The following is a 25,335-nucleotide window of genomic DNA, read 5'->3' on the forward strand; positions in this document are numbered from 1 at the left end:
CTTGCATATTCAAAAGTCTAAAGAGACTGAGTAGGTTACGTCTCTGTACAAAATGGGTCATCTTAAAGTTGATAGGGTGTAATGAGACTCGTAATTAACTGGACAATGTCATGCTTAGCGACATTCAGGTTATTTTTATTTTAAAGAAAATTGAATCAACTTTTCCCAAACATAAGCACACACACATTTAGTCCACAGAAGACTTGCTTCTAGAAATATTTTAACATTCTTAAATTTGAGGGATCCCTGGGTGGCACAGCGGTTTGGCGCCTGCCTTTGGCCCAGGGCGCGGTCCTGGAGACCCGGGATCGAATCCCACATCGGGCTCCCGGTGCATGGAGCCTGCTTCTCCCTCTGCCTGTGTCTCTGCCTCTCTCTCTCTCTCTCACTGTGTGCCTATCATAAATAAATAAAAGTTTTTAAAAAAAATTTTGAAGTTACTGCTTTCATTCAAGAATATATGTGCATTTCTCAACAGAAAAAAAAAAGTATTTTCTTAAGGAGGGATAATTTTAAAATAACATTAAGAATCTTGTCAGATAAACTTTTACTCTTATATGAGTATTTTCTTGATCTTACTCTTAAATCCTCTGTAGGAGTTAGATCTTAAAACAATGCCGAGAGGGAGTGATCAAGATTCAGCCCACAAACACCAAAGTCGTGGGTTAGAACTAGTACTTGCTCCTCTGAGTAATATTTAGTTTGAATAGAAGAAATGTTCTTCTACTAAATAGGATGACTTAAGCCAACCTAATCAAAGGCCGATTTTCAGGCTTTTTTTTTTTTTTTTTTTTAGATTCTCAATGCTCTCTTCTCTTGTATCCCTAGGTACATCACTTTGATGCTATCATAAAGCCTGCCTAAGAGATCTTTTAGTTACCTATTATTACAGATTATAAAATCTACCCATGTCTGAAAGACTCATATTTTAATCTATATGAGGTAAATAGACGTAAATGCTTCTTATTAAGGTCAAACCTCAATAACCTACAGAAATGTCTAGAAGAAAACTTCCCTTTAGTTAGTAGAGGGTTCTTTGTGGCTCAGAAAGATTGTAATCTCTCAAGAGACAAAAGAGTTTGTTCCCCTTTATACATGTAAACGTAATAGAGTTGTCATTTGTTGTGATTGCAGCAAAGTTAGAGGGGCAGTAAGTAATCACATTCTATTGAAATTACATATTTTATTGTCTGTAAGATGAATGAGGTCAGGAATTAAATCTATTTTGCTAAATATATCTTCTACTACAAGTACAATGCCTGGCATATAGTAGGCACTTAATACGTAATTGTTAAATCCATACAGAACAAATGAATGAATGAATTTAGAATACTTTCATCTATAATGTCCTTATGGCTTTTTATTATGTGATTCTGTGGTTCTTTGGTTCAGTAGTTTCAAGGAAAATGTATTTCAAACATATACTAGCACTGTTCAGTAGAATTTTCCACAATGACAGAAATGTTCCAAACCTCCTTTGTTCAATATGGTATTAGCCACATGTAGCTACAAACACTTTAAGTGTAACTAGAGTGACTGAGAAACAACTTTTATCTTAGTTTAAATTTACTTGTACTTAATTTAAATTTAAGCAGCCATATGTGGCAAGTGGTTGTAATAACTGTATGGCACATAGACCATTTCTTAACTTTAGGGAATAATGTTTAACTATTGAGTAGGAGCTCAGTGGACCTGCTTATAGAAAGGGTCATGTTTTATTCTTTATTTTTTATTTTTATTTCTTTAAATATTTTATTTATTCATGAGAGATACAGAGAGAGAGAGAGGCAGAGACACAGGCAGAGGGAGAAGCAGGCTCCATGCAGGGAGCCCGACATGGGACTCGATTCTGGGTCTCCAGGATCAGGCCTTGGGCCAAAGGCAGCGCTAAACTGCTGAGCCCCCCGGGCTGCCCTGGAAAGGGTCATGTTTTTGGAGGTGGATACCTCTTGTATTTCCTAGTAGTTCCTTCCTCAAGAGGAGATGGAATTTGAGTCTAAATTAAAATACAGAGGATATATTATGTAGCCTGTAGTTAAGAAAGGAAGAAAACATTTTGTATCAAACTTCCTTAATGGAATGGACATCATATCTTACTTATTTTTGTGCAAAAGCTATCCTGGTCCTAACTTAATATCTGACACATGGTTGGTCTTTCATGAATAGTTAGTGAAAAAGAATGAAATTTCATGGCAGCAGATCTGACTTCTAGTCCTGTCTCTACCATGTTCTTAGGAATCTTGGGTCTAACAATACTTTTTAGTTTTCTTAATTGGAAAACAAAAATATTAATAAGTGCTTCCCGAGGGTAATGCATGAGGATCTCATGGAAGAAAGTTTACATGTGTAAAGGTTATCAATAAATAAAAATACATAAAAAATAAAATAACTGCAAAAAAAAAAAAAGAGTAGATCTAACTTATCACTCTGGAGCTTCAGGTTGATATCTCAAAGGAACTAACTTCAATTCCAGGAAAAAGGCATTCAAAAGTGGGGAGTTATGCCATAAGGAATTAGTTAAACTCCCTCATTCCTTTTAAAATGATGTCATCTGCAAACAAGGTGTTAGGTGAGCACAAGCAGAAAACAATACATTTTCTAAGTGGACATACTGTATGACATATGATACCCACTCATATGCCAGGTCCTTTATTCTTATAACTGATGAAGTTAGCCTAGAAACCTTATGGGGGGAAAAAACCAAAACATACGATTATTGATCTAGACCATAGGAAGAGCTAACCACACTACATTCAGAAAAAGGACTAGTTCTTTAGGGTGGCAAACAGATCCTGGGAAATGGTGGTTGTTTCTGAGCCCTCAGTATCTGCTAAGTGGCACTCTAGATGTTCCAAGAAGAGCCATAGGATTGCCTAGAGGTGGAATGGATTGACTTGGGAGGAAAGATGGAAAGAAATATAGACAAGCTGGCAAAGAAAGGCCTAAGGAGATATATCATAACTGCTTGCCTAAAGTTGTCTAACTTGATGTGAAGAACAACTTGAGAAGTAGCCAGAAAATGCAGTTGTTACAAAAGTTGTTTGCTCTGCAGCTTACCTAATGACCATCTACATATGACACAGGACCTGATCTGCACAGACAAAAGTCCTATCATGATACTGCTTGGCAGAAAATGTTTTCATACTTGGGGCACCTGGGTGGCTCAGTCAGTTAAGTGTCTGCCTTCAGCTCAGGTCATGATCCAGGGGTCCTGGGATCAAGCCCCTCATCGGGCTCCCTGCTCAGTGAGGAGTCTGCTTCTCCCTCTCCCTCGTCTTCTCCCTCTTCCTTTCCCTTCTGTGTACTCAGTTATGCTCTCTCTCTCTCTCTCTCTCTCTCTCTCTAATAAATAAATCTTAAGAAAAGAAGAGAAAATGCTTTCACAGTAGGATATAACAGATATTCATTGATCACCTAACTGCAGCAGGCTCAGAATGGGGCATTTTCCCTTGTTTCATGTCATTTTTACAGTGTCTCAATGATGTAGACTTTTTTTATGTGTCAATTGTGGCAGCAAAGAGATGGCACACTCAAATGCAAATAGAGGAATATTTAATGAAGGGACCATTCAAGACTTATTGTCAGAGTTAAAGAAAACTAATAAGCAATGAGGAAACACATAGACACTAACAAGAGCGTGCAAATGTCACCTCTAGTCCTAAAGAGGCAAGGAGAGAATATAGTGGTCAGAATAGAGAGGGAGCCGTAGCAGTGACAGAGGCAGAGAACAGGAGAGTTTTAAGCACAGAGGAACATGGCCACTGCTTATCAATGGCCTGAGAGAGAGGCAGATGGGAAGGAGAGAGGAACAAAAACTTTGGTCTCTCTCTCCAGCCTTGAGATTCCTGCCACTTCCTCTCCTTGGCCCAGCCAGAATCCACAGGACAAAGGAGCCCAGTTGATGCAGCCCCAATATCAGCATCTTTTGGCAGACAGCTTGAAGAGGGAAGGTAGCAAAGAATCTAGAGAGACAAATGGAAATTATCCAGCCATTTTTTTGCCTTCATTTTGCAAATAGGGAACTTGAGGCCCAGAGTGAATAGATGATTTGCTTAATAGCATGCAATAAAGGGATACAGTCAAACATCTCTGATTCCGGAAATTCTAAGTTCTCCATTTCTGGTTCACTTGTATAATATAAAGTGCTAGGTTAGACTTTATCAGCCTAGGTTCATGAAATCTATCCTCTGAGCACAGAGGGTTTTTAATTTAGTTCCTTGATTGAAGACTACATCCTAGCACTGACCAGTCATTTCCTAGAACTTTACATTCATCACAAGTGGATATGGTGAGAGTGGTGCATGCTTCTTTGTCTTTGGGCACAGATCTCAAAACCAAGAAAGATTATTTCCTTTTAAAGTACATGAGTTGTTTAATAAAGTATGAGAGTTGGGGAAAATTAGTGTTGAGATAGCATGGAAAAGTGAATGGGGGAAAATCAGAGGGAAGATAAAAATGGGAATTGTGTGTGTGTGGGGGGGGGAGTTCATGGAAAGAATCTTGGGTTAGGAGTGAATTTCTGATTGTAATTTCTTCTTTAAGGATATTGATGATTTTAGTAAATCTTCAGAGAGTATAACATGGTAAGCTGTGTTCTTTACATATATAAGCTGTGTATTCCCTAGCTATTTGAGCACTTATCCAGAGAAAATGAAGGCATTAAAGTAGCTGAAAGTCATAGCAGTAATATGTGGCAAACACGAATTGAATTGAATCTAGTAATCTGGCTTACCTCATGGCCAGTTCCTGCTACCTTGAAACATTTATTAAAGCAATGCACAAAGCCTTCAGGTTGTTATTCCTCCTTTCTTAAGTGGGGGTGAGACATAACTTTGTCTATATGTTGCTTCTCCAGTACAACATTAACTTAGCTATATATTATCTACATAGAAGGTGACCACAAACGCTGGGTAAGATGTAACTCATCTATTAGCAAACATAAGTAACTGTGTCAATTTAGTTTATTTTATAATGGTGATGGTTGTTTCTAGCCTGAGGGAAATAGAATCCACAGTGAGGGTTTCATAAATACAAGAGGGAAATTCCTGGGCAAGTTGTAAAGTGTGTTTTTTGGGTTTTTATGCATATTGAATCCCACACACCATTTGGAAATAACTATGTTGGGGTTATATGGTTTATTGTAAATAGGGCACATAACTGTTTTTTTCATATTTGTCTTTAAAATATTTTAGCTGAATCATTTTTATCATACTTCCTTGTATGAGAAGTTTTTTTTTTTAACTTTTATATTCCCCATTATTTCTGCCATTTGGTAACTTTCTAAAATTTTATTTTACTGTAAAACTCAGCACTGATAAATCACTGGCCCTTACATATAGAGTGGATTTAAAATTTATACACTGTGACTTAGGTGGGTAGAAATAGAACTTTATTTTTCCATAACTGAATATTGCTTGCTCACCAGCACCCATTTCTGCCTCAGGAAGGAATACTCATATGCCACTTGAATTTATCTCCCTTACTTTCAGTTTCAGTCTGCGTCTTTTAGGTTAAATCCAATCCTCCAAAGCTCTGGGGGAGATACTGTTTCAGAGTTTTTAACTCATCCCCTCTCTTGCTCTTTCACCTGGGTTCAGGGAAACCAACCACGAGTTCGGGGGCCAAATGAGGCACCCTGACATGGGGAAGAGGCATCATTCAGCCTCTGGTGGTTACACACTTCCATGGAAGAACATCACCCCTTGTCTTTAGTGTTGACTTTGACTCTGATGTAGTTATAGATGAGAGCAATTGTTTTCTCTTTCCTTTCGGTTTTTTTTTTTTTTTTTTTTTTTTTTAGTTATTTGAATCTTTTATTTATACATTTTTCTTTTCTTCAAAATAGCATAATTGAATGGCTTAGGTACTTGCAAATGTGTCATTGAGTTAATCAATGGCTAGGAATAACCTGCATTAGAAATGAATCCGAATATGGCCTAAAGCAAGCGTTCCAAAATCTGGCAAAGTATCGTAACCTCCAGGAAAATGTTTTTCTTTCTTTTCTTCTTCTTCTTCTTTTTTTTTTTTTTTTGTATATTTCTTTATTGGAGTTTGATTTGCCAACATATAGTATAACACCCAGTGCTCATCCTGTCAAGTGCACCCTCAGTGCCCGTCGCCCAGTCTCCCCACCCCCCCGCCCACCTCCCTTTCCACTACCCCTTGTTCATTTCCCAGAGTTAGGTGTCTCTCATGTTCCATCACCCTCTCTGATGTTTCCCACTCATTTTCTTTCCTTTTCCCTTTATTCCTTTTCACTATTTTTTAATTCCCCAAATGAATGAGACCATATAATGTTTGTCTTTCTCTGATTGACTTACTTCACTCAGCATAATACCCTCCAGTTCCATCCACATTGAAGCACATGGTGGGTATTTGTCATTTCTAATGGCTGAGGAATATTCCATTGTATACATAGACCACATCTTCTTTATCCATTCATCTTTTGATGGACACCGAGGCTCCTTCCACAGTTTGGCTATTGTGGACATTGCTGCTATAAACATCGGGGTGCAGGTGTCCCGGCGTTTCACTGCATCTGTATCTTTGGGGTAAATCCCCAACAGTGCAACTGCTGGGTCGTAGGGCAGGTCTGTTTTTAACTCTTTGAGGAACCTCCACACAGTTTTCCAGAGTGGCTGCACCAGTTCACATTCCCACCAACAGTGCAAGAGGGTTCCCTTTTCTCCACATATTCTCCAACATTTGTTGTTTCCTGTCTTGTTAATTTCCCCATTCTCACTGGTGTGAGGTGGTATCTCATTGTGGTTTGGATTTGTATTTCCCTGATGGCAAGTGATGCAGAGCATTTTCTCACATGCATGTTGGCCATGTCTATGTCTTCCTCTGTGAGATTTCTCTTCATGTCTTTTGCCCATTTCATGATTGGATTGTTTGTTTGTTGCTGTTGAGTTTAATAAGTTCTTTATAGATCTTGGAAACTAGCCCTTTATCTGATACGTCATTTGCAAATATCTTCTTCCATTCTGTAGGTTGTCTTTTAGTTTTGTTGACTATTTCTTTTGCTGTGCAGAAGCTTTTTATCTTTTTTAAAATAAGTTTATTTTTATTGGTGTTCAGTTTACCAACATACAGAATAACACCCAATGCTCATCCCGTCAAGTGCCCCCCTCAGTGCCCGTCACGCATTCACCCCCAACCCCCGCCCTCCTCCCCTTCCACCACCCCTAGTTCGTTTCCCAGAGTTAGGAGTCTTTATGTTCTGTCTCCCTTTCTGATATTTCCCACACATTTCTTCTCCCTTCCCTTATATTCCCTTTCACTATTATTTATATTCCCCAAATGAATGAGAAACTTTTTATCTTGATGAAGTCCCAGTAATTCATTTTTGCTTCTGTTTCCCTTGCCTTCCTAGATGTATCTTAGAAGAAGTTGCTGTGGCCAAGTTGAAAAAGGGTGTTGCCTGTGTTCTCCTCTAGGATTTTGATGGAATCTTGTCTCACATTTAGATCTTTCATCCATTTTGAGTTTATCCTTGTGTATGGTGTAAGATAATGGTCTAGTTTCATTCTTCTGCACGTGGCTGTCCAATTTTCCCAGCAACATTTATTGAAGAGACTGTCCTTTTTCCAGTGGGCTATCTTTTTGTGTGTTACATGTTGAGATCACTGCTCTGGTGGAGGAGGCCTTCATCTCCATGCTTACTTACGTGATATTTTTCTTTAAAAAAAAAAAAAAGATTTTATTTTATTTATTAATGAGAGACACACAGAGAGAGATAGAGAGAGAGAGAGAGAGAGAGAGAGAGAGGCAGAGACACAGGCAGAAGGAGAAGCAGGCTCCATGCAGGGAGCCTGATGTGGGACTCGATCCTGTGTCTTCAGGATCAGGCCCTGGGCTGAAGGCGACGCTAAACTGCTGAGCCACCTGGGCTGCCCTTTATGTGATATTTTTCCCTAAGAGTGACTTTCGCTGCCATTTAATCCCTACTTTGGACTGTCTACCGTAATTCTTCTGCATGTTCACCTCTTGCCTGATGACCAGCCGGTGCCCTTAAGAAACATCTGTGTCCTACATGAGGCCAGGGGGTAGTTTCCACATCCCTTCATGCAGGCACCCCACCTTGATGTGAGATACCGTGAAAGGCTGCCTTCTCCCATTCCCAGAAAGAAATGGATTTCCTACTACCCACAGATCACCAAACCTGTCTATGAGACTCCTGCTGTTTTCCTAACTGAAGATTTTCTCTCCAAGGGGGGCAGGGCTGTGTCAGGGACCATACCTAAATCTAACCATGTTGCTTCTTTGATTCTCAATGTTCTTCCATCTGGGCCAAATGCTTCTCTCTCTCTCTCTGTCTCTCTGTCTCTCTTTCTCTTTTTTTAGCTGGCAAATTGCTCCTGTATTTTTTTATGCTGAAAGCTTACCCTACTTTCTCATTCTACCAACCATTGATACATGGAGACTTATTTTTTAAAATAAATAAAAACAGGGGTGCCTAGGTGTCTCAGTGGTTGAGCATCTGCCTTCAGCTCAGGTCATGATCCCAGGGTCCTGGGATGGAGTCCTGCATCAGGCTCCCCACAGGGAACCTACTTCTCCCTCTACCTATTTCTCTGCCTCTGTGTGTGTGTGTGTTTCAGATTAAAAAAAAAAAAAAAAAAAAAAAAAAAAAAAAAAAAACTTCTTAAAAAATTAAAAACAAAAACAACCTCTTTATTTTTTTGTATCTAAATATTGCCAATCAAATGCCTTGGGCTCTAAAACACTAGTATAGGCTATGGCTTTGGAAAAAAAATAATTCTTTGGAATTTACGTTGAATAATGAAATTCTCTAGTCTGTTACTGGTGCCCTCTCTTGAGTTATATACCTTAACCTCTTGGTCTATTATTAAGGAAGAAGGACTGCTTAAGGGAAAAAATTGCTAAAAAATATAATTTAGGTAATATTTAAGAATATTAGCCAACTTTAGTAATAGAGGGAGCAAATGTCAATTTGGAAGAATACTTAATAGAAAAGATTTCCCAGTCACTAAAGATTCTCTATACGATTGACAGAAACCCCTTATAGTAAGCCTATGCGTTATGCATTCTACAACAAATATTTGCCATGCGTCACTGTTTAGGGGCTAGGAATATAGCACCAAATAAAAGAAAAAACCCCTTCCCTCATAGAGTTGATATTCTAGAGAGGAAATAGAAAAGATATATTATATCAGCAAAATATGAAGGACATTATATGGTCATCAGTATTATGGAGAAAATAAAGCCAGAGGAATGGCAGGAAATCTGGCAAAAGCAGGGCTTTCTGTAATTTTAAATACAGTGATGAAAGTTGGCACATCTTGAGGAGGTTAGGAATGAGCCATGTCTCCATCTGGAGCAACACTGGTCTAGGCAAGGGCATGGCAATCGGACAGTTTCTGAGGCAGGAATCACCCTGGTGTGTTCAAGACAGAGCAAGGAGACACAGTGGCTGGAACAGAGCAAGTGAAGGGGAGAGTGGAAAGGGATGAGGAAGTGGTAGTGGTAGGCAAACAGTGTGAGGCCCTGGAGGCCATAGTAGGGAAAGTGGCTTTTATTCTGAGGGAGGTGGGGATCCAAGGGAAGATCTTTAACAAGGAGTGACACAAAAGGCTCACTTTTCAACAGAATTGTTGTAGTTGAGAGTAGACTGGAGTGAAAGGTAGAAGGAAGAGATTCCATTCAGGAATTTATTTCAGAAACTGAAGTAAGTGACAGCTGGTTCAGACCAGGTATGCAGCATTTAAATGAGGAAGGTGCTCACAGTGTTGGATATGTATATGGAAATCACTCATACATTTTGGGAGCCAGTACTGCATTATGGTTCAAAACAAAGGGGGAAAAATCAGAAGAAAGCACACAACACACACACACACACACACACACACACACACACACACACAGGCTCTGCGGTCAGGCTGCTTGGGTCCAAGCTGTAGTTTAAGTACTTACTAACTATGGAATCCTAGAGAATTCCGCTAAAGCCTAAGCCACATGGGGATTTTAAAAGGTTTATATGAGAAATGACATGAAAAGCAACAAAAACAGTGCCTAGCTCATAAAAACTCAAACTGTCACCTGACATCATTATTGTCATGGTTACTTTTATCATTGAACTTGAGAAAAGCAAAGTTGGAATCACAGAGCATTTAGTTTTTTTTTTTTTTTTTTTCTTCTTTCTTTTTCATGGTTTGTTTTCAGCCCATGCTTCTGGGGTTATTTTCCAAAAAGCTTTCACTGCTTTCAGGATTTGTCTAGCGTAGGTGCTTAGAAGTAAAATACAGAGCCTCCTGTTTTTTGAGTCCTACACTCAGTTCTTAAGTTGAAAGGCACAAAGACACACGTTTGGCATCTTATGGTTACTGCAAAAACAGAGTGTAAAAAGAAAATTGCGATAGGTCTCTCACATCACCTAATTTAGTTCTCAAGCCAGTTCTTTGCTATTATGTAGTACGAATTTGGTTCCCAAGTGGTGATTCAGTAGGAAGAATGAGAGATCTTAGGAGCCATTTGCCTGGCAGACGTATTGGACTGCAGCCCTCTCCTATCCAAGGCAGGGAGGATGATACCATCATGAGTCAACATGAATAGCTGTCCTGCATTCAATGCTTAGTGTGTACCAAGCCCCGTGCTGCATCCATAACTCTCATCCTGCAATAGGGAGGATATTGTTCCTACTTCCTAGATAAGTGAAGCCCAACACTACTCATTTCCATGGACATAAACAGCCATCTGCTGAAGGATCTTAGTCTAATATCCTGGCTTTTCACTGCAAAGGTAGCTTACCTCCATTTTGGACATCAACTCTTGAAGTGTTCTTGGCATCTTACAGTCTATCAGAGGATGTATCTAACAGTCAGTGAGTCTCTTTTTTCTTGAGCTCACATTTTTTTTTAAGTTACATTTAGCATGGCTTCCAATTCTTCTATGTAGGAGCATATCTGTACTTCAGATATGTGCATGTGCTCCCTTTACTACATTCCCACAGTTGGCTTAAGTGGGATAGCTTTTCATCTTCCTTCATAAATCAACTCTCAATACTTTAAATCATCCTTGCTGCTCTTTTCCTAATTCCCTTGGATTGACCAGCATCTTTGGGCCTTGTAAGTGCTCTCACGGGCAGTGAGGCTCAGAGAGTTGTGCATCCTGATGGCATTACTGAGGGCTCACTTGAACACAAAGACAGAATAATAAGAAAGTGAGTGATGGGTCATGAAACCATATGGCAGCTACTTGGCTATTGGGGGGATCTTTGGGTTTTTCCATTTCACCATCCGAAAAAGTAAAACGAATTGAAGAAAATATTTAGCCATATGGACCATTTATGCTTTGAGGCAGCAGGGTTCAGCTGTTAGAAGCAGGTGGGGGTCTCCAGTGTTTACTAGATCTTTAACATTCAGATGCTTTTAGGCAGGGGTCTCTGAAGTGAGCATTATTGCTAAAGGTGTTTGAATCTCAGTGACTTATTGTCCACCTGGCACTTTAGCAGCAAATAAACTCAGTCAGTCTCTGGAATTTCAAGCCCATGCCCTTGCTTAAACTGTTAAAGATGACTTTAAAAGGACAATTCATTCATCTTCCTGAGTTTGCAGGATTGTCAGAAGACCAGAGGCACAGATTTAGAAACTTCAGAAGAATTATTCTGCCGGAAATGGAAATTGATGTCTCATCTTAACTTCTGACATCCCCCTCCTGTTTATAGAACCCCACTGAGTGATAAAACAATGGATTGTCATCATCACAAGGCTGATTCCATAAAAAAGGGAGTGGAAGCAGTGTTCACTTGGAATTCTAAGACATCGGTGTTATTAATGCCGGAGACTCATAAATAAGTGGTGAGGATTATGGAATTTATCAGAGAAAGTTCAGATGGGGCCACTCCCCAGCTCCACTCCACAGGCAGGGAAGGGATTAGTAGTGCAGTTAGGTTAGGCAGCTACGGGACAAGATTTGTGACAACTGTGGTAAAGGATGGCTGTGTTAACTGCTTTGGTTGGTGTTTTCCCAAGCTGCACTATACAAGAAGGCTTCGGTCTCCCTTACTTTAACCTCTAGAAACCCCATGGAGGGAATACATTTTTCCCTTATGATTGCTCTCTTTTAGGTGTTGGCTATCTGTCCTTTTGTTCCACTGATCAGATTAGGGTGTACATGTGAGTGTGCACATGCATGCTTGCAGGCTCGCATGCTCACTTATGTGTTTACCTTAGAATAAATTTCTGGCTATGTTGTTTTGGCCCATCAATCCTATATTTAGGATTTCTCCTGACAGTGTTTCTTCATATAATTTCAGCTGTGAAATCTGGGTTTAGCAAAGGGCAGGAGAACATAGAATGAAAAGCTTGGCTTGTGTGTCTGACACACATGGGTTCTGTATCCCTGCTCAGAATGTCACTGGCCAACCTTTCCAGAACCTTGCTTCATCAAGACTTTGTTCCAAATTAAGTGTGTAGTCAATGAGGCTACTATTATTTATGATTTTACCTTCTCTCCCATGCCCAGAATTTCCCAACCCCACTAAGCATCCAGGTTTAGTGTTGGTTCTGCACAGTTGGAAAAGAATAACTAGCAGTCACCCACAGCTTTAAATTTTGTAAAGTAATTGCATACTTTCTCTTAATATCATTAAAAGTATTGGAAGGTAGAAAGTATTTATATTGTTGTTAGTCCTCATCGTCACCTTCATCATCATCACTACTACTACCATCATTTTACACAGGAGAAAGGGAAGGTCAGCAAAGCACTGACCCAGCCCAAATTACAAATCTACTCTGCTTACTCTTTCTATGGAGACAACGCTAAAAACAACAACAACAGAAACCAGGGAAATCCATCATTTCTCTCCAACTTACATGGTCACTGGAAGCTGATGCTTTTCATTCCATTTTCTCTCTTCTCTACTTCCTCCCTCATAGTACCTGATTAGGCTTCCACAGGGTTCTCTCTAGAGGTGGATAGACTGTGACAGGTGGTTGATGGGAGAATGCCTTTGATGCTCTTCCTCCTCCCCTTAACAGGAATTGTGAGTGAGAGGGATGGAGATCAAGAAGACTTCTTCACCCCAGAGGCTCACTTCCTGAGCCTCTCTCCATGGAATGCATCAGGGCTCTTTACCTCTTTTCGATCTGTCATTGTTGGCTGAGTTAGGAAGTGAAGTAAACACAGACTTAAGGGATCTGGTGGTTCTATGGATGATTCATTTTTCCTAGTTTTCTGTTGAGGATTTTAAGTCTGAAAAAAGCCTTAGCAATCATAGAGCCCTTTTAAAGATTGTAAAGATGGATAGAATAAGTATTGCTAGATTTTGGTGGGTTTATTTTAAGGCTATAAGAACTTACAGTAACTTGAATTTAGTTTTGTGCCATTTTTCTGCATTCTGTGCCTTAGATGGATAAGAGATGGGTTTGGGAAGGTGTAGAGGTGACAGCACTGCATCCATTTTATACTTGGGAGAACTGGTTTGCTTTTTCCTGACAGCATCAGACTTGAATCCTGTTGTAATTTTGTTAGATTATTTTACCTCTTTACTTCATGCATTTATTCTCTCTTTAACTTAATTATATAATAACCAGTCTGAGCCCTTGTTCAAGGTTTGACTCTGCACTTAGTGATGGGAACAAGGCAGTGAGAAGGACACACAGTGAGTCCTCAGAGTAGGCAGGATGTGTTAAAACAAGAGAGATTTTCATGTGCATGGATTAGTTTAGACTACTCTTTCCTGAAGCTCAGAGTACTAGACCATGTACAGTATTAGTATTATTTGGGTAGAAATCACACAAAAACTAGGACATCTATGCCATTTTTTGATAACTTCAATAAATATTCTGAGTTCACATCAAGTAACATCGGCCTATTTGTTCATTTACTCTGTGAAAACTTTGGCTTTATTCCTTATTTTACTCTTAACAAAGATGCCAATAAAATGAAATTAATGAGTAAAATGCTCAAAAAATGGCAAAGTTTGCCATATACTCACATGAAAAACATAGGGATGTGATTTTTAGGTGATTATACCTATTGATGCTTTAAAGATTAGCCATTGATTATTACAGACTACTTTTCATGAATGACTTTTGCATGTCATGAGATTCTGAGTCTGCCTCCTATTGCAATTTGAGTGCGGTTAATAGCAGCAATTAATGTTAGTTGACAATAATAAATTGTAGTAACATTAATAGTAATTTTATCCAATTAGTTAGATAAAGGGGGAACTAGTTAAAAGAGACACACATCTCCTTCCAGTAAGCCAGGAAGAGCTGAACCAGAAAGTTCCAGGAAAAGCGGGAACCCTGGCAATTCCAGAGGCTGCAGTAGAAGTTGTCCCGGAACTTTATTCTAAGACCTACCACTGGTGTGATGGCAACTCTGCATCTGCATTATACATGACTATGTCCAGAAGGTTAGAGGCAGAAGGCCACTGATCACCCAGGCCTGGCTGTAAGGGCTGACTTTCTGAGAAAAGGAGACACATCACCTGCTTCATTACATCTCTGTGTCTGCCATATCCAGGTATACTATTTTCCCTATGGATCAAAGATAATGCAGCCTAGGACTATCCAGCTGTTATACAGACAACCAGAGTGCCATTCATGCCCTACCCAACCAGGAAAAAACCAAAGTCTCAAGCAGAGGCTGCCTCCAAATGCAGTGAGTGCAATAACCACTATAAAAAGCAGCTTGTCCATCACTGAGTTTCCTAGGTGATGTGCTTGCCTCTAATGTTTATCTTGATCTTGTCTCACAGTTCTGAGACTCATGGATAAAAAGGTGAATTTTGGTATCACCAGTGCAATCTATGTATGGTATTTGGTGAAAAGATTAGGGAACTAAACAAGAACCCAGCCATTAAAAAAATAAGAAGAAGAAATTTAATGGGCAAGTCAATTACCTAAACTGTAGCCAACTGAGAAACTCTGGGAAGTAAAGAAAGAGGTGGAGTCTATAAGGGGCTGCTAATAAGGAAGATTTCTGGAGACAGGAATCTCTAATATTTATCTTTCCCCTCCTCCACTCTTCATTTTATTGTTGCCATGACTTCATGATGAATGAAATGTTTATTCTTCAAACATTTGACTCCTTGGTGGCCCTGCCTGTATAAGGTTCTAGTAATCTTACGCTTCATATTTTTAACTTGTCATCATCTTCATCATCCCTACTACTATGTATTGAGCTCCCACCAGGCTCCAGGAATTAGGCTTGAATATCTAGTTATATGTATAGTTATAGTTTTGTATATATGTCTATGAAAAATTCAGTTTTTACAATTTAAAAGATTATTATTTAGAGAAAATGTAGGGGCTATTCAGATATATTAAACATTTGCCCAATTTTACAGCTAGGAAGTAATAGAACCAATATACATGTCTTTCAGGTTATTTGCATTATACTGTGTTATCTTTTTATTTATGAAATAAAAACATCTTTTTCTCCAAGAAAACTGAGTTATACAGTTTTAAAGATGAAGCTGCTTGATAAAATCAGCCTGGCTAGTGTCACTATGGAGTGCCATGTTTTATAGGGGGAAAAAAAACTTGGTGGGAAAGGCTGTTCTAAATCCATTGATAATGCTCCAAATTTGAAGAACCAGCCAGCCAGCCACATGGTGGCAGGTTAAGTGCACTGGGCTTCTTAAATTTTATAGAGGATAATTATTTGTCATTATCAAGAACAAGACCAAGCCTTAAAGTACAAAGAGAAGCAGCCACAGAGGAATAAAAATGAAATCCAAATTTTGTGCTTCTCAGTTACTGCTCTTCTGATTAAGGGAATTATTTTCTAGGTGGACTTAAATAGCATGACATGCTAGTAGTGCTCTATTTCCAAACCATGCTGGTAAGTCACTTAATCGACCCAAGAACAGTGATATACATGTTACTTCAATAATTTTGTTTCGTTATGTTTTTTTTTTTTACAGTGTGAAACAAAAAACCCAAGAGATTGATTACTGCCTAAAGTCACACAGTTAGAAGAGACCAAGTCAAAATATTGAATCTAGACCTATCTGATTCCTAATTCATGGTCTTTCCACTCTGACGTGTTATTTTTAATTAGATAAATTTATCTGAAGGGATACATTTCAGAATACCTCAACATTTTAAACTACTTCATGTTAACTTCTCTTAGCTATTAAAACCTTTAGTCTCTTAATGAGTTTAGACACCCCTGACTCCCCCCAAATAATCCATCTGTGTTATTAAACACATCATTTACTCACATTGGAGTTTTGAGGGTGGATTAATTTTGCATCTGTATATTCACATCTTGGACTTTTTGTGGTATTGGCTGGGTTTTACTACAAGACACAATGGATTAGGACTTCTTTATGAATAGTGAAGCTATTAAATGATTATATGTGTCTAGAAAGCAATGAGCCCTCAAGGTATTGTGCTTATATGAGATTACTCAGATGCTTCTCTGGTGCCTGAATTCTCTTCACTCTGAAAGCAAGCTTTGAAAATTCTTATTTTGACAGCATCTGTGGAAGTGGTTTAAACCCCAAGTCACTTCCAGGCTTTGAACTTCTTTATTCAATCACATTCTTCTTTTGAACAATGCAGCTTAGAAATTTGTTTGGTAATGGGGAAAAGGCCTTGGTTTGTTTTATTGTCAAATTCCAATTGCTTTGTGAGTGATTGTAAAACGTAGAGCTAGTGTCTGTAATGCAATTGCCTCGGCATAAATACAAAATGCTTATTGTCAACTCCTCCTGAGAAAAACATTGTATAGCTGTTACAAAGGATTCTGCTCTTATTTCTACAATGTGCAGCCAAGTAAGATCTTTAAGATCCCTCTTCAGCACGTGACATACATTTGGGTGTCACCAAACTTGTGTATTTTCGGGGTTGGGAAATGGAGCAAATGCACTAGGGAACTTGATTTACTTGCCCTATTTCGCTTCAAAATAGCCCCTGGCATTTTTTTCACCTTCATTTCCCCATGGTCACATTATGTTGTCCTTACTGTAGTCTCTAATTAGGATGCTATTTGATAGTAAATAAATTATTTAAGAGTTTAATAAAATAAAACACGGCACGAATTATCCATAAAGGACAAACTATAAAATGAGCTTTAATCATGTTTCTGTGTTTTGGAATTAAATTTCACATTTATTCGCGGAAGACTAACAATTAAACTCTGCATGGTAAGTCACTCCAACTTGGAGAGGCCCATGTTGGGGAGCTCAGATATGGCATGTTGATATTCTGGCCAGCTTTTGTTTGTTGTTGTGTTTAAATGTGATTACCTATGGACAAATGGGACTTTCCTAAAATTCGGACAATGTGATTTTCAGAGTTATATAAGATATGATGATTTAGAAAAGCCCAGAGTCAGAGTGACCTTGAATGGTATTTCTGTCTCTATCTCTCTCTCTCCCTGTTCTGTTCAAATGTGAATGGGTTAGAGGACTTGCCTCTTGTGTATCTAAGATTTTATGTATCTGGAACCTGAGGTCTCTGCAATAAAACAGAAGCGTTGAGGGCTTCATGCTTCTCTAACCCCTCATTAAGACCTGATGCCGGTATTGAGAGATGAGCACACAGTTTCAGATGGAAAGATTTTGAAAATCTATATGCCCTTGAGTTTATATGAGGTGGATCATTAATGTTGTAATAAGCTTGTAATAAGCATCTCATGAACCATAGACCCAGTATTTTTTCAGGAAATGGCATAGATTAGAGCCCCCAAATAATTTTGGAAGCTGTGTTCTTTTTAGATGAAGTCACAATATCTTTTGAATAATTCGGCTTTGTGGTTTCATAGCATTTACTTGGTCTCATTATGGGGCAGGAAGTTCGTTGAGAAATCCATCAAAGAATGCATTATTGTACTTCTATTTATTTTTTAGATTAAGAAGCCAAAGAGTACATTTGATTAGCTTGCATTAGTAACTCTGCTGTAGACTATTACTGACCATTAATAGATGAAAATATATTTCAAATCTCCAAGTCCTATTTTTCACACCAGAAAATTCAGTGTGATATTTTTATTCCCCCCTTCCTCCCTCTCCTTCTAGTCCCCTCTCTGCACCCCTTCTCTGTCCATACCTACACACACACACACACACACACACATACTGATGTCTGTGCTTATGCAGGCTATGGCTTACAGGAAGATTTGGCTTCTGATAATAAAAAAAAAATAGTATAGTTCTTGTTCATTTACAACTTTTTATTCCATTACTATAGAAATTTACATTAGCATTAGGAATACCAAATAGTTTTAGATGTATATACTTTTAAAAGTATCCTTAGCTAGAATGTGGGAGGATATATCATATTCATCCAGAGTATCCAACACCTCTCTTTCCAGTGGGCCCTGAATGGCAGGACAAAAGGCCAGGTGCTGGTGCTAGTGTCACCTCCAAACCCTTAATAGAATCCTTTTGCAGTCAGAATCTAAATGAATGCCAGGGTTGCCCAATTCCTATCAGTGTTCCCAGAAGGAGGCCTATTCAGCCTCTTTCTCATAAAGATGTAGATCCCTTGTCTAGACAAGAAAAGCTTTCACTGAAAGAGGTTGTGACTCATTTGGAAGCCTAAGGATAGGTTAGGAATCTTCTAAAAATGTGTCCCATTTCCTAGAATTGAGGAAGTAATTGATTTGAAGGATTACTCAAATTTGCAAAAACAGTTATGAATACTGCTAAGCTTTCTGAGAGTAAGAATTTAAAAAATTTAAAAAGTATGACCCATGACACTCTTGTCTTAAATGGCTGGGTCTTAGGCAAGAAGAAGGGTGTTAATGAAAAAGCATGTGACATGGGATTGGAATAAAAATAAGAGAAAAAATAAAACTGGCAAATGAAATAAAATCATTTGAAAGTCTAATGAAAAAAAAAAGAAACAAAACCAGAAGTCTGTTTTGAAATATATGTTATAAGATTAACAGTAGTCTGAGACTTTATGTCATAGGATGTTGCTTTAGATTTAAATATTCTTCTCTTCAAATATGCTCACCAAAATTCCAAGACCCCTTGGTGGGAATGAGCATCTCCTTTAAAATTTTTCTTTTAAATACTTAAGCATCTCACTCCCATAGATACCTTGTCATATCAGAAAATCCAGCTCTTAGATGATTTTTAAGGACCTTATTTATTTAAAAAATCTACTTCCCTGTGTAGTAAAAAACAAAACAAAACAAAAACAAAAACAAAAAACCAACCTCTTCACCTTTGAACAGAACTGTATCTAAAATGAAAAAGGGAAAAAATGTATACCTAAGAAATGTTTATAAAGTAAAAAAACTAATAATAAGTTAATTAGAATAAGCTTTTCTTAAAGAGTAGTGAAAGTAAAGTTTCAAACATTTGAGGCCATTTTAATTCTACCTCAGAGCCCCTGGGGGCAGATGAGGCTCTGTTCAGACAGCTGGGAAACTGGGCTTTGACAACAGGAAAATCTTTGCTCTGAGAGTTTCTGGGAGTGCAGGTGTGATTAAAAAACAAAGCCTGAAATTAAAATGAAGGATAATTGTGCAATTTCACAACAAATTTGACAATTTAGAAATTGCACTGTTACTTCAAACATGCCAAATGGGAAAGTGCTGCTGTCTCTTTGTGGGATCTCCTCTTATCAGTTTTAAAGGGAGTTTTTTTCTTCACTGACATAGAAACATAACCATGTATATTTGTTGTGAGTTGAAAGACTGAGAGGATCTTTTTCTAGTGCTTTCCTGTTGGTCCAGGTCATTTATAGCAGTGTTTTGCTTTGGGAAGTCTTCTCAGTGGTTTTCTGGGTCATGTTTATCATCATGAGTTGGATAGCTACAGAAGGGGCCAATGAGAGTTGCATAGCTCTTGATTTTTGTTTGTTGATGTCCTTCATATTGTTTCTTCTTAATCTGTTTTTCTTCCCATCATATATTGTCCTTTTTTTCCTCTTTGTGTCATTATGTATTCACTAGGTCTAAAACTCTGCTAATCTAGAAATGGACTAAGGGTAGCCATGGACAGGCAATGTATAACATGTGATTAACTTATTCTGAATGCAGCTGGAATCAATTGTTATAGAAGGCAAAGGGAGAAAGCAGCGTTGAAGGAAGTATCTTGTTGAGTCTTTCACCCACATAAGGCAGACATGGGGATGGGGTAGCTGAGAACAGCTCTCAAAATGGCAAACCTCGTGGGTCAATGCTACAGTGGTTTCATACAGTGGTAGCCATGTCCCCGAATTCACATTCTGTTCACATGATAGATGAGAAGCAATCAAATTGACTTTCTATTCTGATGACTTACTTAAGATTCCTGGTGAAGAAACATAAGCTGCTTTCAACTTAGATAATTTTATTTGGGGTCAGACTGTGACTCAGTGACCTGGGACTTACTTCAGGAATTTCAGGGATTATTTCATAATCCTTTAAGTTGTAAAGTTATGGTAAGATTGGAGTCATGTAGAAGAGAGAGGGAATGATTAATGAGATAGCTTGGCAAAGTGCTTTGGGGTACAGGCTCTAGAGTCAGAAGGACTTTGAACTGTGTCTAGAATACTTCCTAGCTTTGTGATCAGGTTGACTGACCTCTCCAAACGGCCCTGTGGATTCATTTGTTGAATGGGAATATTGATAATACTTCATGAGGTTATAAGACTAAAATGAGATGAAAAAAGTAATGTGTTTAACATACTGTCTTCTAAGGAGAATAATGGCTGTAATGATGAAAGATGGATGGAGGGAATGAAGATAAGGCTCTAGGTGCGTAATAGTACCCTGGGGACTAACCATGCCTTTGAATTTTCTAAAAGATTCTGTGTTAAATAGGGTATTTTGTAAGCCATTGAGATCAGTCAGTATCTTCAGGTTACAGTTGATCTAGGATATTGTGTATTATTTGTACTGTTTTAATAATCAGGTTTTAAGGATGAATAAAGAGGGGAATTTGTTCGAATTTGCTTTTCTAATTGCTGCAGTGGGGCAACTTTTAGCCCTTACATGCAAAGCACTTCTTCTGATGGCAGTGTAGTAATTTCTTAACTCTTTGGTTACAGAACTGCCAAAAATCCTTCATGTGCAAAGCTCTTTATAAAATGATGTACTGTTTGATTAAAGACAGTTTTCTATAAGTAAGTATCTTATTACTTAGACACAGGGACTTGGAGAAAGGATTGTGGGTAGTTGCTCAGAGTATGTTTTTTTCAATCCATGGAAGCAAGTTGTCTTTAAATTGGAAGCATTATTGGTGTTCAGAATCCCTTCTGGCTAATGCTGAAATGACATGGGTTTAAGGGAGATCATCTCATTTTATGAGTTGCCTGTGGATTGCAAAAGGTATCTTGGAGGGAGAGATTTAGTACTGGGGAACCTGAGAGAAAATTCTTACTTGGCAGTGGGAAGACTGCACACTGAAAAATAACATTATTGTTTAGTGTCAGCCACTCAAAAACACCACTGGGGGTTTTGTCATTCATTGGAAGACTTTGAGGGTGCTAATAAAATACATTAGAAGCAGGTTGTTCAAAATGGTTCTAAAAATGGAAAGGAACCCAAATGTTTATTGCAGCAATTTTATTGCTGGGAAACATGGTCTTTACGACCAGAGTGTTTGTAATATATTCAGTTGGGTCTCTGAGGAGTTTCAGGCTGGTGAGAATTATTTGGATTGCATGAGCATAATTATGTTACAATTTGAAAACTAAATCTCTCTTTGTTTTCATCATACATTTTATTTTATTAATCTTTTAGATGGGAGCAGCTCATGAGGAAAATTGTTAGCCAGCCAAAGGCAGGCACTGGGGTTCATCCAAGATACCTTCATTATTGGCCAGTAAATCCAGGTTTTATGACAACTCAGAGTTCTCCCCTTGGCAATGTTTGTGTGGCATCTGTGCTGACTTCTACTCAGCACTTGGTGGAATTGTCACTCCACCAAGGATGCCAGTAGGATGGAATGGGTTTCTCACACAGGACCTTCCTGGTTTGTTTCTAGAAAATCTTTGCCTCCATTTTTTTCATTATCTGTTTTCCAGAATCAGGGGGAAAATTTTTGTTGGAGGGTTAATTAGTTGATATCTTAGCACCTAGCAATCTTTCTCTTTCTTTACTCTTTGCTTTACACTGAAAGATGGAGCAAAGAATCTTTAGTGATGGTGGCTGTTGGAACAAGTGACAATTTTTCACTTCCTTGATATTTCCTTCAGGATTAAGTGCTAAGAACACATAAAGCATCAAAGCCAACCCTCCATTCTAGCCAATGTTATAGAACATGGCTACTTTAATTATGTGTAGTTCTTAGTGACTCAACACCAGTGACCCAATTCTAGGTAGAATCTGTGTTGACACACCTGTGGAACTCTTCCAGAGAAGGGTGAAAACTCTGTATATAATGAAAGGTATTATCTCCTTCAGAGTAGTCCTTTAGGATCTCACCACCATTTACAACCAATTAACTCCCGAGAGGCTTTTATGTATTTCACGGGGAATACAGTATAGTCAAATGTGGCAATTGGGCTCAATGAATTTAAGGCTTGTGGTCAATACTTTACATAAGTACCACCACTGTGAAACTGTGAATGATCTTACTGCTGTTTGGTGCTAAATTATGAGATAGGGGATGTTACAGCTCTGGAAGCTCAGAAGAGAATGATCTTGGATAGTCAATATCCGTGGTGGTCCTGGAAGAATGACCAAGTACAAAGGTTTAGGTAATTCAACTGGGAAGAAGTTTCCTAAACACAGTTGGAAAAAAATGCGGAGAGCAGCTTGTGTGAGAAGATCAGGTACTGGGGGAATCCTTGGGGACTGGGTTGAATGGAAGAGGTGTGTCTAGACCAAAGGCATTCATTATGTTTGTAATTGTTTTCACTGCCAGAGAACACTGTAGTCTGGGACCTGGACAAGACTGTTACACATAAGGAGTTCACATGCAAAGTCCCTGCCCCACGATTTAGTGTCAGATACAGGTTCCCCTCCCTTGGGTAATAAATCACACTCTTGTTTCTAATCTGATTTTGAATTCTCTGCAAGCTGAGCTAGAACTAGTTTGAATTGAAAGAGTATTTTTTTTTTTATCCTAAATACTTCTACTACTCCAGGGTGGAACCCCCTTTTCTGGCTGTAAGTTATCTAGCAGTGTGGCCTTCTAAGAAAAGTTAAAATTGTTACACTGGAAGACTCTATTGATAGGATTAATCAACTTGAACCACTGTCCTAAAACATTTTACAAGAGTAATGCGCATCACATAGGAAGGAAAAACATTTCAAAACTAACATTGGGCTTCCTCTAAGTTTTTCTATTTCACTTTTACTCACATAACACTTTATATCAATTGTATGTGATCTAGGAATAGCAGTTACATTGAACAGATGAGAGCCATAAGTTTCCCAGGCATTAAATGGTGTTTTGGAATTGCAAAATCATTGAAAATGAGTTTCCTGATGTCCCAAATTCTCACCCTCCTTCTCTTCCTAAATGTTTCCTTCTCCCCTAATTGCCATATTCTCATCTAAACCTCTCCCTTTCTTCTTGCTATAGGTAGAATAGAGAGGGCAGTTGTCATTTTCTAGAGGCATCAAGGCATCATGGGAAAAAAAGAAGGCTCTGAAGTCAGAGATCTGAGTTTGAGATCTAGCTCTATGGTACACAACGATGTGGCCTTGACCTACTTATTCAACTCTTCTTCGTTTCAGTTCTCTCAAGTGTAAAATGTATATAATAATGGTAGCTAAAAATAGATTATTGTGAGAATTAAGATGTGGCACTTACAGTGCTTAATACAGTGCTTATATTTTAACAAATTCAACTTCAGTTATTAGTAAATGAATACATAAAGATCTCTATGTATGTTTCCCTTTTTCTTTTAAAGATTTTATTTATTTATTTATTTGTGAGAGAGAGAGAGAGAGAGAGAGAGGCAGAGACATAGGCAGAGGGAGAAGGGAGCTCCCAAAGGGAGCCTGATGTGGGACTTGATCACCAGGACCCCAGGATCACATCCAGAGCCAAAGGTAAATGCCCAACCCCTGAGCCACTCAGGCATCCCTGTTTTCCTAAGTTTTATCCTATACTTCTTTTCATATAAGCACCCAGAAGCTACTACAGTAAAATTATGCCCATTGTTTGACAATAACTAGTGATAGATAAATAGGAACAGTTTATAAGAATGGTATGATTTTAAAGTATGTATTTTTTAAATATTTGAGACTGAATTTAGAATTTATGCAGCAGGTAACATTCATTATGCCACCTGATTTGAGCTAAAAGTGTTTATAAGAATGGTATTCAGTTTTATGAATTTGATTACCTAATTAAATGTTTAAGTATTTTAAAAACTGGAAACACGGCTAAACCACATGCAAGACCACAGCGACCATAGGGGAAAAAGTAATAAATCATCAGAGGAGAAAAATGAAACAGGAACACATGAAACTGTAGGTCATCAGAGACTGAAAGTCTGAGGGAAGAAAAGCATGATTAGAAATTAAAAAAAAAAATAGGGCAAATCCCTCTGAGGTAGGGTTATTAGAAGTAACAGATGTACATAATCAACATGCTGCTTTCATCTTGAAGAAGCACAACAGATAAAGGATGCATGTCAAATGAGAGTGCTCCAATAGAAGAATTTTCACAAAGGAGTTAAATATATTGGATAAACACACTAGCTTCTCTCATGACTCAAATCTTTCATTTATACCAATGTCCCAGATACCTACAGTATTATGAGAAATGGCTCCAGACATATGAGTGGAATAACAACCTACCACAGTCAGAGCAATCAGAAAAATAAACTCTAGGGAACACCTAGCAGGAACACCTCCTTATCATGGTCTTCACCTCAGCAGGAACCAAAATAAAATACCGACCTCTATTTCCTTTACAAATAACTCTATGGTGCTTTCTCAAAAGTCCTGTCACTGGGCTCATTAAGTGTTGACTCTGAAAAGGAAAGTGAATTATGCTCAGACTGAACCAGGGGAATAAACAACTTGCCTTTATATATTATTCATTATTGGCAAATGATTGTTGGATGAATGAATTAGACCTTGTTCAAACATGGGCAGTATGCTGGGTACCAATAGTTTTGAACTCACTGGGGGTCCTGTGCTAATTGTTTAGAGGAGATTGCTACGAGGAATGTCAATGCTATAGGATATTAATATGTGTTAACAAAACTGTTAAAAAGGCTTCCATAGTCAAATATGTTTGGGATATGCTGGTTCATGCAATATTAAGTAGATGTCTTGACTGTAGGACTTCAGAGACTTCAAAACGCTGGTGTGCACTGTGAATCACCAAGAAGGCTGTCTTACTTATTTCACTATGGCCTAAGTTTTTCAGAGTATCTCACCATCCTGGTGTTCTGCTAAACACAGTGCCAAAAACCCAACAACAGACTTAGATATTACAATATCACCAACTTG

The 25,335-nt window shown here is 38.3% G+C and overlaps 1 protein-coding gene across 6 annotated transcripts in view; it reads left to right on the forward strand.

Moving 5' to 3' along the window:
* The window catches only part of SORCS1 (sortilin related VPS10 domain containing receptor 1), a 508,497-nt gene that overhangs the window by 50,408 nt on the left and 432,754 nt on the right, over positions 1 to 25,335 (forward strand). The gene's annotated exons all lie outside the window — the stretch shown is intronic.

The sequence above is a fragment of the Canis aureus genome, chromosome 29, assembly GCF_053574225.1.
Source record: "Canis aureus isolate CA01 chromosome 29, VMU_Caureus_v.1.0, whole genome shotgun sequence".
Taxonomy (NCBI): Eukaryota; Metazoa; Chordata; class Mammalia; order Carnivora; family Canidae; genus Canis; species Canis aureus.